The sequence below is a fragment of the Bos grunniens genome, chromosome 26 (assembly GCF_055505025.1).
Source record: "Bos grunniens cultivar Pamir isolate PY7600 chromosome 26, Bosgru_T2T1.0, whole genome shotgun sequence".
Taxonomy (NCBI): Eukaryota; Metazoa; Chordata; class Mammalia; order Artiodactyla; family Bovidae; genus Bos; species Bos grunniens.
The window spans coordinates 13,772,072-13,785,498 of NC_141190.1; the positions used below are offsets into that span (position 1 = coordinate 13,772,072).

At 44.1% G+C, this 13,427-nt stretch overlaps 1 long non-coding RNA gene across 2 annotated transcripts; it reads left to right on the plus strand.

Moving 5' to 3' along the window:
• The first annotated feature begins 1,699 nt into the window (after positions 1-1,699).
• On the plus strand, positions 1,700-11,598 carry LOC147344043 (uncharacterized). 2 transcript variants are annotated; one of them, XR_015155634.1, is made up of 3 exons: positions 1,700-1,812; positions 9,738-9,806; positions 10,601-11,598. It is a non-coding gene; the product is annotated as an uncharacterized LOC147344043 (long non-coding RNA). The 2 variants fall into 2 exon arrangements; XR_015155633.1 differs by lacking the exon at positions 1,700-1,812 and having other exon boundaries at positions 8,149-9,806.
• The last annotated feature ends 1,829 nt before the right edge of the window (positions 11,599-13,427 follow it).

Genomic DNA, 13,427 nt, shown 5'->3' on the forward strand with positions numbered 1-13,427 from the left:
TCAGTCCTCTTCCCCTCACTGCCTACTTCAAGTCAGTTGGCCTCCCTGCTTTGCACCCTTGTCTGCTAGCAGCCTCTCCCTGACCCCACCCCCACATCTCTTTGTCTTCCAGTTCGGGAGCCACAGAGATCCTGTTGAAGCATAAGTCAACTGTGTCACAGAACTGCAGTGCCTCCCCATTGCACAGAGTAAAAAGCTGAAGTCCTTAAAATGCCCAGCTTGACCCTTCGCGACCTGCTGCTGCACCCGTGCTGCTGTTTCCCACTCTATTCCTGGCCACTCCAGCCTTCTTAGCGTGGGTGTCCCCACCCTCAGATCCTTGGCAGGGACTGTTTGGCAGCTCAAATGCTCTCCCCCAGCATTCTCCATGATTCATTTCCCCCATTTCCTGGTTGTTCAGATGTCACCTTCTCAGGAAGTTGCTCCAGAACCACCTTATTTGAAATGCCATTGCATACTCCCCCTTCTCCAACTCACTCCACATCCTCCTTGCCCTGCTCTAGTTTTCCCTATTAAACTGACATTCTAGATGATGTAATTAACATTTATTCCTGGTCTCCCCACACTGAAAGGTAAACTTCACAAGGGTGGATTCCATCAATGCAGCACCAGTGCCTCAAACAGTCCCTGGCACATAGATGTGCTCAATAAACAGTTGTTAAGTGAGTGAATTGGCTTATATGAGCTTCACTCGTTCTTTTAAGTCTGTATTGTGTGTGCATTAGTGGCTCAGTCATGTCTGACTCTTATGTGACCTTATGGACTGTAGGCTGCCAGGGTCCTCTGTCCATGGAATTCTCCAGGCAAGAATACTGGAGTGGGAACATCCCAGGCGGTTCAGTGGTTACAGTTTTGCCTTAAGTGCAGTGAGCGGTTGAGGTTTTGATCCCTGATGGTGGAGCTAAGATCCCACATGCCTTGGGGCCAAAAAACCAAACATTAAAAAAAAAAAAAAAAAAAAAACAATGTTGTAACAAATTCAGTAAAGACTTTATTTAAAAAAAAAGAATACTAGAGTGAGTTGCCTGGAGAAGGAAATGGCAGCCCACTCCAGTACTCTTGCCTGGAAAATCCCATGGACATTGGAGCCTGGTAGGCTACAGTCCATGGGGTCACAAAGAGTTGGACACGACTGAGCGACTTCACTTTCACTTTTCACTTTCATGCATTGGAGAAGGAAATGGCACCCCACTCCAGTGTTCTTGCCTGGAAAATCCCAGGGACGGGGGAGCCTGGTGGGCTGCTGTCTATGGGCTTGCACAGAGTCAGACACGACTGAAACGACTTAGCAGCAGCAGCAGAGTAAATTGCCATTCCCTTCTCAAGCCTACTCACCATTAAATGAGGGGCTTCCCAGGTGGCACTAGTGGTAAAGAACGCACTTGCCAATGCAGGTTCACTCCCTCAGTCAAGATCTCCTGGAGGCGGCCATGGCAATCTGCTCCAGTATTCTTGCCTGGAGAATCCCATGGACAGAGGAGCCTGGCATACTAGTCTATAGGGCCACACAGAGTCAGACCCGACTGAAGTGGCTTAGCACGCACCATTATATGAAGAAATGGCTAGTGGCATTAGCAGCAGCAACAATAACAAGTTATTTATCAAATCCATTACTGACAACACCAGTAATGATAGTTATCATTTTTTAAATTTACCACCCATAATAATACCAAAAATCACAGTTATCAACTCACCATCAGTTCTATCAGTAACCACAATTAACCATGTGTTAAATGTCTGTATCATAAACCAGATAATCCCACATGAAGGGAACTGGAGCTCCAGAGTTAAACTTGCCCAAAACCATGGCAGGTAAGTTTTTTCCGATTTCCTTTCGCCTGTTTTCTGCAACCCTCCAAAGATGCTGTGCTCTTGGCAGCCAGTAAATCAGCCTGGGGGAGACAGGAGTTTCTCATCTAGGTTCTGGAAATATCACTGGTTGCCTCTACCGTGTGGAGACGCAGAGCAGGTAGGTCTTTGCTGGTACTTTGTAAGTTTCAGTGGAATTAACTGCTGTGTGCCTCTCCTGGAACCAGCTCTCCTCCTCACCCTAGTTGATGTGCAGAATCTGTCAGAGGAGCTTTATGACTCTGAAGGCAGAAAACTGCCAGCATGCCTTCAAAGAGGCTTGAACCTAGAAGGAAATTGAAATTCCAACTGCTTCCCTCATTGCCTCCCCTCTTGAAACAGATACTGGAAAGGATGTTTTTATTTAGAATTTCAAGTCCGTCCCAATTGTGAACTGACCAGTTGGAGGAACAGATGGATTCTAGATGAAGCTGTAATCTGGAGGTTGAAAGTGATTTATTAGTTTCTTCCCTACCTTTGTTAAGAGAAAATACGGGGATCTCTTCTGGGGCAATGTTCTGTCCCAGAAAGAGGAGAATGTTTCTGTTCTGACCACTAAATAAAGGGAGAATGAATCTAGACAGAAACGACCTCCGTGATGTTTAGTAGATTTCAATATAAAAAGGCTAGCAGATTCCCTGGTAGCGAAATTAGTTTGTGTTTACTGACAGGGATTAAATAATCTGACAGGAGTCTCTGCAGGCAGTTGTTTGGGAACAAGATAGATCCATCTGTGTGCAAAGAATAGTGAATGAACGAGGATCATGGCTCAGTGGGCAGGCGGGGCATAGGGGAGACCACCAGTCCAGATCATCAGAAGTGCGTATTTCCCACAGTTTTGTTCCTTTGTGTCAAACATGAGAGGCTGCTTTCCAGTCCGCCACATACAAAGCTCTTTATTGGACTTTATTGAGGCACTGTCCGGGCTGTTTTACTCCAACTGCCAACCTCAGAAGGCGTTTTGCTTGATGGCATCTGGCAGCTCAGCTTTGCCCCCAAGTAGATTTATGAGCTGTGAGCATTCCTGATAGGATTAGAAGGTCAGAGACATGCCCGCATTTGCTTACCTCCCTCATGCAGGGCACCATCTCTGTGTCCGCCCGGCCCTCCGGGGAGGGGTTCCGAGAGGAGTAGGAGGTGACACCCACAGCCCTCTCCGAGCTGGCAATACAAGGGGAGATTCTAGATGCTATTTGGCATTTAACGTGTTGTAATGGCAGCATCTCTCTGATCAAGAGGTTGAGCTCTTTCAGGGCTGGATACTCATCCATGACTCCCTCTGGAGAGATAGAGCCAGTATCGTCTGGGGGTTGGGGTGAGGGGGATTGACGATTCCAACCTTCCTGACCAGTACTGGGCGTGGACCTTAAAACATTTCAGTAATTTTAATTACTAATTGTTTTGCTTGTAGCGGTAAAGCACATTCACTGTAGAAAATTTGGGAAAGACTGTAAGATACAGCTAAAAATTGTCATCCTATTATTTTTTTTTAATTTTATTTTAATTTTTAAACTTTACACAATTGTATTAGTTTCGCCAAACATCAAAATGAATCCATCACAGGCACACATGTGCTATTACTTATAAACACACATCCTATTACTTATAAACAGCTTGCCACTAACATTTTAGTGTGTTTATTTACAATCTGTTCTCTATGCATATAGATAGGTAATTTGTTGGTTTTAATAAAGTCAGATCATATTATTTAACCTGAATCTTTTAATGTTATAGACAAAGTATAACTCCTCTTGGAAAAGCGTTCTAATGGCTGCATCTTGTTTCATCATATAAAGTATCTCAACTTAGGTTGCATTACCCAAAGTAATATGTTTTCCTTGAGGCGACAGTGTGCACAAACAAGTGTGTTACACACAAACAAGATGTGGTATCAAGATTTTCCCCCGTGAATTCACACTACCTGATACTAAAATATACTCAAGGCTATGATAATTAAAATATGTGCTGTTATTATAAGAAGAGATGGTTAAAGTTATCCAAAGAATGAAAATGGTATTTCCAATCCATAGGGAAAGAATGAATTATATAGAATGAATTATATCTTCCTAGTAGAAGAAATTAACTAACTAAGGAAAAATAAAGTTAGATATTTTGCATCATAGTCTAGAATAAATTCCATGTGGATCTAAAAAATACTTTTTAGAAATAGAACTAAAAGGTGATAAAGGTGAATATATAATCTCAAGACAAGTATAAGAGCAAAAGTTGTAAATCAAAAGACACGATTACGTTTAAAATGTTTAATTTTACATGTAAAAATTAGATATAGACAAAATAGAAATATGATGGGAAAAAGTTCACTAGGATTAATAAAATGAAAGAGTTAATAAAATGAATGAAAGTTAAAATAAATTTATATCAGTTTTTTCTATCAAATTGTCAACTTTTTAAGAATGATGCTCTGTGGTGGAGGAGCTAAAAATAGGTATTCTTGTGGACTGCAGATGGGAATGTGCATTGGTACAACCTCTCTGGAGATTTATTTGTAGATCTGTGAATCATAAAACAGCATTTTCCAGCCTTTTCAGAGATTGAAAGAAATAATAAATTCCACTTATTGTGTGGTGTTACATAACAGGCTTTTTACTGAAATAACCATTAATTTTCATAGCAGACCTTGAGGTTTTATCTATAATGATCTCATTTTCTAGATGAGGAAAGGGAGTTAAATATTTGTCAGCTGTATGTATTTCATTGTTCTGACGCTAGTTCCCGTGTGTTTTTTTCTTTTGACCTGATTAGACCCCAATACAGATAATAAAAGCATTAGCCCCCACTCCCCCAAATAAAGTTCAAAGGAAAATCCTCATTCACAGTTCTTCATTTGCCTTCTGAAGTCTTCAGAGCTGCCCACTGGTGAGAGTGTGCGGGGAGTGATACTCCGCACTGTGAGACCCACTGACTACGGTCATCATCGCAGCACCACATACCCATTCAGGCCCCAGTCATAGAGACAAGGAGTGGGTGGTAGAAGGTTATCTGTGTAGTTGAAATTCCACAGGAGCCCTCTAAGGAGTGGATGGAAGGCAGGAAATGCTATGAGAATAACCCTGTGAGTTAAGAAGCTTGGAGAATACTTAATTCCCCAGGACTGCCACCAAGATATTTCATCCCATCTCATGAATAAGCCCTGATCTAATGTGCATCCAGAGTTGACAGCCACGATGTTTGATCCCTTGTTCAACTGCCTTTCCAAATTGGCTACCAACTCCATATAGACAGGAACCACGTCAGTGTTATTCATGACTGTCTTCCAGCATCCTGCCCAGTGCCATGGACATATGTTTGAGGTGAGTGTAGTGGTATTCCCGGGAGTTCATTGATTCAAGGCCTGAGTGGATTTTCTGGGGGATGCTGAAGGTTCTGAGACCCAGTACAGTTCAGTCACTCAGTCGTGTCTGACTCTTTGTGATTCCATGGACTGCAACACACCAGGCCTCCCTGTCCATGACCATCTCCTGGAGCTTGCTCAGACTCAGGTCCATCAAGTCCATGGTGCCATCCAACCATCTCATCCTCTGTTGGCCCCTCCTCCTGCCTTCAATCTTACCCAGCATCAGGGTCTTTTCCAATGTCAGTTCTTCGCATCAGGTGGCCAAAGTGTTGGAGTTTCAATTTTAGCATCAGTCCCTCCAATGAATATTTAGGACTGATTTCCTTTAGGATTCACTGATTCCTTTAGGATCATTTATCTTGCAGTCCAAGGGACTCACAAGAGTCTTCTCAACAACACAGTTTAAAAGCATGAGTTCTTCGGCATTCAGCTTGCTTTATGGTCCAACACTCACATCCATACATGACTATGGGAAAACCATAGCTTTGACTAGAGGGACAATTTGAGCCAAGTTTGGAGATAACCTGGAGGAAGCAGGCGAAGATGGCACGTGATAGGTGACCAGGGTATCTGGGGGTTTTAACAAGGATTAGGGGCTGGCTCAGCCAACCTTAAGTTTGAGAAGACTGATTGAGTGTGAAAGGCAATTATTTATCCCTTGAAGGACTTGGGATGTCATCTGTATGAGGGAAGTGGGGTGTGGGGCCAGTTAAGAGTTTGCAATTGAGAAAAGCTGGCCAAGCCTAGGGAACTGTTGAGATAGACACCCATGTATAGAGCTGTGCTTATGCTTTCCTATAATTTCAATCACAGAATTGTGCTGTAAATCAGAGTTCTGGTGGCTCCAGCAGTCGGGGAAAGGCCCAGGGAAGATTGATGAGAATTGAGTAAGGGCGGTAGGTAGGAGAAAGGGGGATAAATAGCGTGGGACAGTTCTGAAGACTAGGATGCTAGAGGAAAGAGATGCTGCCTTGGATGTTATGCAAATCACTGTTTGAAAGGATGCAGGGAGGCCCAAGGGCTGCCTTCTTTAAAAAAGTTGTTCTGGCCCAGAACCAAAAACATAATGGCCATGCTGGGATAAAGGAGGGGGAAGTCAAAGAGTAATTTTTATAGGTTCGTTCATTTTAAACCATGAACTGTTTAATTTGTGGTGCAAGGCTAAGGACTAGACTCAAGAGCTCACAGGAACTGCAAACCAAAGTGAAACCCTCCTGGGTCTTGTCTGTGTGACAAGCTACCAAAAGTGATTCTTAGCAGAATCACCGGGGCAATCTGCAGGTTAAAAATAGTCTTCCCAGTGCTGCCCCAGATGGTGATTTTGGGAAGATCCAGGTGAGGTCTAAAAATCCATATTTTTCATGAGATCTGAGGGTGGTTTAAAAAGAGCTACTGATGGTGAGCCTGCTACCTAATACTAATGGTACTGAATACAGTGAGTAGAAAGAGCACTGTAAGTCAGACAGGTTCAGGGGCAGCTGTTCCCTACAGGGCACTCACCCTAAGCCTTAGTTTCTCACAATCTTAATTGTGGGCAGCAGGAAGAGGGGGGCGGAAGATCATGTGTGCCTTGCCAACCTCACAGGGTGGCTGTGAGGCTCAGATGAGGTCATGTCAATGAAAACACTTGGCAGATTATAGACTGCATATAAACGGGAGGAGGCGTTCCCTCACTGTGCTCAAGAGAAAAAAGATCTTTGGAAGAGCCTGATTGATTTTCAGGGCTTAGCAACAGCTCCCAGCTACCCTTGGGAAGCCTGCTGCAGAATCCACACTTGTTTTCCTCCATTCCTTCTCCTTCCCTGTCCATGGGCTTTGCCTGGAACTGGCTTCATTCCAGGTCAGCTTCCACTTTGCACAGATTTATGCTGATTGATTGGTTTCAGAGACTTGGTCTCTTTATTGCATCACGTACGGGACAACTAATGAAAAGAGTGCTCTCTCCAGACCATTCCCAGCCCTGATTGAGGAGCACCTTTGTGACTTGAATCTAGGTCACAGGGATTGTTAATCCCATGGGGACACAGTTGCAACCTGTACTTGGAGGGGGGAGGGGTGGGGACTGGAATAGCACCCAGCCCTTCAATTTAGTTCATTTCAGTCACTCAGTCATGTCAGACTCTTTGCGACCCCATGAATTGCAGCACGCCAGGCCTCCCTGTCCATCACCAACTCCCAGAGTTCACTCAGACTCAATCCATCGAGTCAGTGATGCCATCCAGCCATCTCATCCTCTGTCATCCCCTTCTCCTCCTGCCCCTAATCCCTCCCAGCATCAGAGTCTTTTTCCAATGAGTCAGGTCTTCGCATGAGGTGGCCAAAGTACTGGAGTTTCAGCTTTAGCATGATTCCTTCCAAAGAAGTCCCAGGGCTGATCTCCTTCAGAATGGACTGGTTGGATCTCCTTGCAGTCCAAGGGAGTCTCAAGAGTCTTTTCCAACACCACAGTTCAAAAGCATCAATTCTTCGGTGCTCAACTTTCTTCACAGTCCAACTCTCACATCCATACATGACCACTGGAAAAACCATAGCCTTGACTAGACGGACCTTTGTTGGCAAAGTAGTGTCTCTGCTTTTCAATATGCTATCTAGGTTGACCCAGCCCCTCAGGGGAAAAAAAAAAGTTCATATTCTGTGGTAACTGATCTACTGAAAACACTGCCTGCCTCAGTCTGGATTACAAGAGGCTTTCTTTCCCCCTCCCTTTTAAGTGCCCTGGGCTCCCCAGCTGGCTCAGTAAAGATTCCACCTGCTAATGCAAGAGATCCAGGTTCGATCCCTGGGTCAGATCCCTGGGTTGGAAAGATCCCCTGGAGAAGGGAATGGCTACCCACTCCAGTATTCTTGCCTGGGAAATCCCATGGACAGAGTAGCCTGACAGTGCAGTGGAGTCTCAAAAGAGTCCCACGCAACTGAGCACACAGGCACAGCATGCAGGCATGGAACTGCCACTTATATCAGTCAGTCAGTTCAGTCGCTCAGTCATGTCTGACTGTTTTCGACCCCATGGACTGTAGCACACCAGGCTTCCCTGTTTGTCACCAACTCCCAGAGCTTACTCAAACTCAGCCCATTGAGTCAGTGATGCCATCCAACCATCTCATCCTGTCATCCCCTTCTCCTCCCACCTTCAGTCTTTCCCAGCATCACAGTCTTTTACAATGAGTCAGTTCTTCACATCAGGTGGCCAAAATATTGGCGTTTCAGTTTCAGCATCAGTCCTTCCAATGAATATTCAGGACTGATTTCCTTTAGAATTGACTGGTTTGATCTCTGTTCGTTTGCGAGTCATTTATATAACAAGAGGTAAATTCCAAGAGGGTATTTCATGCCCAGGTAGAATAGCATCTCAGAGAATGCTTAGCTAGGAGAGCTTGATGGGCAAATCCTGCTCCTAGAGCAGCGGGCAGAGAAAGTGGCCCCTGGGTGGAAGAGCCCTAGCTTCTGCTCCGCATGGTTTACCTCCACTCACTTGGAGGAATATTCTTTCCAGTGGCGGCCTCCTCAGGTTTTTCTTGACAGTTCATGATTAATGTACCCATAACAGCAGACGTGGTGCTTTTTTTAGTAAAAAGGGGACAGCCATTTTCAAGATAGAAACAGTAATCCTGTAACTTGTCTGAAGTCAAAGTGTTAGTTGCTCAGTCGGGTCTGACTCTTTGCAGCCCCACTGATTGTAGGCCACCAGGCTCCTCTGTCCATGGGATTCTCCAGACAAGAATACTGGAGTGGGTTGCCATGTTCTTCTCTAGGAGATCTTCCTTACCCAGGGATCAAACCTAGGTCTCCTGCATTGCATGTGGATTCTGAGCCACCAGGGAAGCCCAACTGTTGCCTGAAGTCACTCAGTTGTGTCTGATTCATTGTGACACCATGGACTGTAGCCTGCCAGGCTCTTCGTCCATGGGATTTTCCAGGCATGAGTACTGGCGTGGGTTGCCATTGCCTATGAAGTGACAATTACACATTTCCCCCCCAATTGTCAGAATGTTGCATTTTACCTTGTCTTTAAGGGAGGACCTACCATTGTAAGTTTCAGACCCTAAGGAATGACAGCTGGCATTCTTTTGGAGTGCCTGATTTTCTTATACATCCAGATTTTGATTGGCTTTTTCTCCAATTTCAATACACATTTCCTGAAATGTGTACTAGAGGCAGGCGGTATAGAGGAGAATCTGGAAGTAAGAACAATGACTAACAACTACTACATGCCTGCTGGGCAAATGTTTTCCTTCAGGAAACTAAAAAATGTCAACTTCCCTCCATTTGTCTTAGTAATTCCCACAACTTTGCTGTACGTTGGGGTTACCTGGCTTTTAAAATACTTGTTAAAAACACTGTTGCCAGGTTCTCATCCCTAGACATTCTGATGTAATAGGAGTGTGACCTTGGCAATAGGGATTTTATGAAGCTCCCCAGATGACTTTTTTTTTTTTTTTTTACTGGGGCGGGGGTTGCGGGGGGCTGCTCTGGGTCTTAGTTGAGGCATGTGAGATACTTGGTTGCAGCATGTGAACTCCAATTTCCTGACTAGGCATGGAACCTGGCCCGGTGTTGGGAGCCTGAAGTCAGCCTCTGGACCACCAGGGAAGTCCCTCCCCAGGTGAGTCTATTGTCCACAAAGTTAGGGAACCACAGGCCCTACTTCATTCTTCAGATTTCAGCCCAGTATTTCTTCCTCCAGGGAGCCTTCACTGATTCCCCCTTTCTGTCACCTCCACACACATCCATGAGCCTGACCCAGTTGTATGTCCCTCCCATGGGCTCCTGCAGCACCTGGTACTTAACTCTTTCATAATTCTGGCCCCCTCATTCAGGGCTCTTCCTCAGGAATACTGGGAGATTCTGAAGGGCAAGGGTGTCCCACGCACTCTTGAATCGCCAGAGCCTGGGGCATTATGGGTTCCCTAAGTACTAGTTGAAGGAGTGAATTAATTTTCTATTTGGACATTTCCTTTTACTCATTCTGTACATGCCAGTTTACTTCCTCTAGTGATAATAAATGTCACTGTATTGCCCACTTAATCATACTTCCTCTAGTCTTCATGGTGGTTGGATAGGTGATAAAAATGAAGCATTCACGTTATTTTATGTTTTATATATTCTATAAAATTTTTTAGGAAATATAACCAGCTGAAGGTATCAAAAATAGTTATTACAAAAAGAATAATAGGTTTGGTGGAACACGATATATGAACATAATATTTTATTTTCATTTAGGTCTCTCTAGACTTAAAAACCGGTTCTGTTATTTTTTAAGTTTATGAGATGTGCTCTATAAAGTTAGACAAGGGCAAATAGAGAAAGGTCCCTTTTGTTTGGTTCATAGGGACTTAATGAAAGGGCGCGCACACACACATTTCTCAAATTGTAACACACTTTCTTTCCAAAATTCAGACAAAGGAACAGATCTGCAAACACAGGACCTGCTGTCACATCACGGAAGGAGTTAGATTACTAGGCTGGTCGACGACGGGGGCCTTCAGAACCCCGGTAATTGTCTTCATGTCTGTAGCCCAGCATTTCTAGATTCTGCGACGACGTCCTCAGACTTCTTAATGTCCTGCTTTGTAACCCCCGTCGGGCCTCGTGAATGGTGGTGAAGATAACGTGACTGCGGAGCGCAGGGTCGGCCCCGGGAGGGGCTGGGGGCCTGGCCAGTGGGAAGGTTGTATGCGGAGCCGAGACATCACCCCACCGGAATCAGACCATCGCCTCCATTCAGTGGCGGAATGTGGGCGGGCGTAGGATGCACGGGCCCCTCGGCCTGCAGTTAACCCTGTGCGCGCCCGCGGTGGAGCATTCCCAGGCGCGCACAATATGTCACCCGGGGTGTGGAGCATCCCTCGCTCCCAAGGACCATGCGTGGTACTTTGGTTTGCCAAATTTATTTTCCTCTAGATATACTCGTGGCTCTTTTAGTGTTGCCTTCTTTTTTCCCCCACTGTCATCATTTAATCACCATAGATATATTTCTCAGGACCACATTTTCTCACTGCAATTCAAATAATTTAGAAAACATTTTAAGATAATCATGGGGCTAGATTAGGGTTAGGGTTAGAAAAGTTGAAAATGTAATATAAGACAGATGAACGTTTCTCTACCCTTCATCTGCGTTCACCATTTGTTAGCGTTTTGCCATTAGCTTTATCATATATCTGCATAGAGGTTTCTCTCTCCTGAATTACTTACAATTTCAGATCTAACATTTTGCCCTGAAATAATTCACATGAAGGAATTGGCATAAGGACGTTTTTCTTCATAACCACAATACTGTTATCACACCTAAGATAATTAACTCTGCTTCAATAATGCCACTTAAAATAGAGGCCATATTTAACATTTCTCAATTGTTCACAAAATACCTTTTAACTAAATTTTTTAAAAATCCAAAATCCAGTAAAGTTTCATGTTTTGCGTTTGCTTTTTCCTTTTACAGTAATTATGTTATACAGTTGTTATTATTTTCAACCTCCCTGGCATATTTCTGCAGTTGACATTTGTGCACTGTGCCTAACAGTGCACTGTGGATCTTGACCATAGTCCCTTATGCTCTACGGTAGGTGCTTGTTGTTTATCCATCCTACACTTTATTTTTTAATCCTTACATCACTGAGAATGAATTACTAGTCAAGATTGTGAGAGAAAATATCCAAATGGAACTCACAGCAGGAAAAAAACTGAAGGAAAAAAGGAAATAGAACATTTTCAGAGTGATCTGTTTATTTGTTTAAACCCTAAACTGTAGGTTAAGACCATACAGAATGTGAAAAAATATATATAAATTCTTTAATGAATATTTAACTACTAAGTGCAGAAGTAATGACTAATCAAACCAATTAAAATTTTAGAAGAATTATCCCTTTTAAATCACAAATCAAAACCTCAAATGCTATTTTGGACTATTACCTGATAAAATTGCATCCATGAAGTCAGCAAGCTAGATGAAAAAGAGGAGCCCTCTGGAACTTTTGGGGGCGGGGGGGGAGTAAAGATCCTTGAAAATGACAATTACATCTTTCCAGCATGAAAATGTTCCTTGCATTACATTTTTTAAACTTAATTTTTAAAAAAATATTTTCTTGGCATGGCATGTAGGATCTTAGTTCCCCAACCAGGGATTGAACCTGCACCCCTTGCATTGGAAGCACAGGGTCTTAAACACTGGACCACCAAGGAAGTACCTTTTTGTTTTGTTTTGTTTTAGCCCTGCTATTCGGCATGTGGAAATCTTAGTTCCTCGATCAGGAATCGAACCTGTGTCCCTGCAGTGGAAGCACAGAGTCTTAACCACTGGACCACCAGGAAGTCCCACATATATGTGAAATCATTTTCTTTGATATTTACCAACTTTCAATCATATAAAAATTATAGTTTTCATATGTATATATTGAAATTTTTTGTTCAAAGGTATAGTTGAGACAGGAGGATAGACTAGTAGCTTGTGTCATGATTATTTACTATTCAGTATACAGTAAGTGGACTTCCCTCCACTGGAACTCCTGCTCCAGACTCTGCAACTGTTGGAGGAGGATCTAAAGAGAGAAATGCTACTTGGTGTGACGTCTCTGCCTAAATAATCCTCGTATTCCCATCCTTGTTTTCACAGCTCTGAGAACCAATTCCTTACCCCCGTAGCCTCCCCTGGCACATTTCCAAAGAAACTCTAGTGGGACAGACCTTCCTTCAGATGTGCTTCTGGGTTTAGCACAGCCTACCACTCCCTGGCGAATGGCACCCCACTCCAGTACTCTTGCCTGGAAAATCCCATGGACGGAGGAGCCTGGTAGGCTGCAGTCCATGGGGCCGCTAAGAGTCAGACGTGACTAAGCGACTTCACTTTCACTTTTCACTTTCATGTGTTGGAGAAGGAAATGGCAACCCACTCCAGTGTTCTTGCCTGGAGAATCCCAGGGACGGGGGAGCCTGGTGAGCTGCCGTCTATGTGGTCGCACAGAGTCGGACACGACTGAAGCGACTTAGCAGCACCGCTCCCTGGGGACCTAGCAGGGCTCTTTTCCTAGGGGTTAAGTGGGAACTTGGTTTGAGCAAAACCACACAGTGCAGGGGGCCTTTGATCCCCACCAGCTGTTCACCTGGGAGGTTAATAGGCAACCGTTGTTCCCCAACACATGCAGGGTTCAGACTTGGGAACCGGCCACCAACGCAAGTTCACAAACTCATTAACCCTTCTCTTAGAACTGAGCTCTCACTTTCAGTATTT